General features: G+C 44.6%; 1 protein-coding gene across 2 annotated transcripts in view; it reads left to right on the top strand.

Annotated features, from left to right (window-relative positions):
* The window catches only part of Smim14 (small integral membrane protein 14), a 43,479-nt gene that overhangs the window by 22,276 nt on the left and 18,380 nt on the right, over nucleotides 1-2,823 (top strand). The window lies entirely within an intron of this gene.

Below are 2,823 nucleotides of genomic sequence, written 5' to 3'. Positions count from 1 at the left end.
AAAAAAAAAAAAAAAAAAGAGTGTCCTGGTCTAAAACTGCTCATTCACATAGAAGCCAATCGAGATGAGCATAACTTGAGACCCCAGTCTGTGGATGCTTTCCTAGCACATAAGTATTTCTTCAGTGAGGGCTGTGGCTGAAGTCATGGGGAGGTGTTGAGGTGGTGACTAAGGTGGAGTCCTTGGGAGGAGAGGTGGGTCAAGTTGGATTTTGTGAATAAATTGGAAGGCAGGCTTGAGAAGAGCTTACCCTGGGGATGGATGGTTGGGGGGAGAAGGAAGTCTCTCTTTTCCTAGTGCCTTTCAAGTGCCTCCATGCTGAGAGGCTGGAGAGCTGGAAAGGGCTTGGACATCCTGGTATTTGAATTTCAGAAGCTGGGTGTGATGGATGGCACACACCCATAATCCCAGGAATCTTACTTGGGAGGTGAGAGCAGAGTTCACAGTTGTGACCTGTATATCAAGTTCCAGACCAGCCTGGGCTACAGAACATGCTCTTTCAAAAGCTGTCTTTTCATTTTACACTGCATTTTTGGCTCATGAGTTATTGGCTGTCAAAATTGTCCATGATTTTGTTTGCTTGTCTGTCCTTCGACACGTTCCCAGTCACGTAGCTTTACACGTGTCATTTGTGGTCCTTTGAACTTTCAATCACTTGTGTGTCCAGAATTTATTTTGCTATGAGGGATGTGGGTAGGAAGCCAGCTCTTCTGTTTATGGAATAATTCATCATCTTCATATGCATCATTAGCAATGATCTATTCAAAGAGCTATTCTCTCTCCTCCCTGTTCCTTCCCTCGTCCCTCCTTTGTATACTGGGGATTAAGTGTAAACCTTACCACATGCTATGCAGATACATGCTCTACCATTGACTAAAGACCCCTGTTGAATTTTTAACACTGGGTCTTGCTAAGTTGCTTAGACTGACCTTAGACGTTTCTCTGTGTCCTGTCTCAAGCAGACCTTAAACTGCGTTCCTCCAGCTTCACATCCCAGGCAGCCGGGGCTGCAGGCCTTCATTGCTAGGCATGGCCAGACATCCTTGATGTGTTCTGGTTTCTTTCCTCTCAGCTTTCTAAGGCACAGAAGAGGTGATTTTTCTTTTTCATTCAAAATAAGCTAGGGCAAATCTACCGTGGTGGGCTTCACATTGCTCTTTGGATAAAGACCTGATGCTCACTGTAACCCAAAGACCCTCTTCAGCCTGACTCCTGTTGTCCCTTCTCCTCCTGTTCACAATTTTATTTGAAATCAACCTTCCTCCCTACTTGGGTTTTGAATTAAAGACTCCTCTAGGCATAAAAATGAGTCAGTCTCAATATTCACTTGACTTCCTATCACTCGGAAGTTTTTAAAAATTGCCTGATGGGGTCTAGAAAGATGGCTCAGAGGTCCTGGGTTCAATTCCCAGCACCTACATGGTAGCTCACAACCATTTATAACTGTAGTCTTATAGGATCCAATGCTCTCTTTTGGTATAAAGATACATAAGCAGACAAAACTCTGTATACATTAAATAAATAGATAAATAAGTGATCTTTTAAAGAATTGCCTAATGTACCCCAGCTTGAAACATACTGATGTATTCAATAAGGTTTATTTTAAGTGTGCATGCGTGCGTGTGTGCGTATGCTAGAGAGAGAGAGAGAGAGAGAGAGAGAGAGAGAGAGAGAGAGAGAGAGAGAGAGAGAGAGAGAGAGAGAGAGAGAGAGAGAGAGAGAGAGAGAGAGAGAGAGAGAGAGAGAATGAATGAGAATATGAGCACTTGAGTGCAGGTGCTCACGGAACTGGACTGACAGACTGAGCTGCCCAGTGTGGGTCCTTGGACTCAAACTCCTTGTGCAAGAGCAGTTTATGCTCTTGACGGCTGAGTCATTTCTCTGGCCTGTTTTAATGCATTTTTATCCAGTTTCTAAAAATTGTTTTAGACAGAAGGATAAATCTGGTTTCTAGTACTCCATCCAGAATCTTGTTTCTTTTTGTTTTTCAAAATGTAACACTGTATCTCTGTCTGTTGCCATTAATTTAAAAAAAATAGGTTTCTTTATGTATATGAATGTTTTGCCTGTATGTATGTATGTGTGTATATGTATATATATACATATATATATGTGTGTGTGTGTGTATATATATACATATCTCCACATATGTGTCGGGAACTAAAAAGGGGGGCCCTGGGGAAGAGGGGGAAGGGGAAGACCCACACACCTAAGAAGGTAACTTAGGCAGGAGCCAGATTCTAGGAGCATGTGGGAACGCCTACCATGTCATTTAGGTGAATTATCACCCTTCGGGGTTCAGACCTCAGCTCGACTGGAGACCAGCCTGTCTGTGCATAGCCCAATGCCCCACACATATGTATATATACATGTATGTATACCATGTGCATGCCTGGGCAGAAGAGGGCATTAGCTCCCCAGGAACTGGGTTTACAGCTGGTTTTGAGCCACTCTATGGATGCTGAGAATCAAACCCTGATCCTCTGCAAGAGCAAGTGCTCTTAAATGCTCAGCCATCTCTCCTACCCATGTTGTCATTAATTTAATTCCATAAACATCTGCATGGGTTTATGTGCATCCATGCAGTGGGCTGAAGAGGCCGGAAGAGGGTGTTGGATCCCCTGGAGTTGGAGTTACATTACAGGCAGTAGTGAGCTGCCCGGTGTGGGTGCTCGGGATTACACTCAGGTCCTCTGGAAGAGCAGCAAGTGCTCCTAACTACTGAGCGCTCTCTCTTTACCCCCTACGCCCTCCTTCCTTCCTTCCTTCCTTCCTTCCTTCCTTCCTTCCTCCCTCCCTCCCTCCCTCCCTCCCTCCCTCCCT

The sequence above is a fragment of the Mus pahari genome, chromosome 13, assembly GCF_900095145.1.
Source record: "Mus pahari chromosome 13, PAHARI_EIJ_v1.1, whole genome shotgun sequence".
Classification (NCBI taxonomy): Eukaryota; Metazoa; Chordata; class Mammalia; order Rodentia; family Muridae; genus Mus; species Mus pahari.
This window is presented reverse-complemented; position numbering and strand designations above follow the sequence as displayed.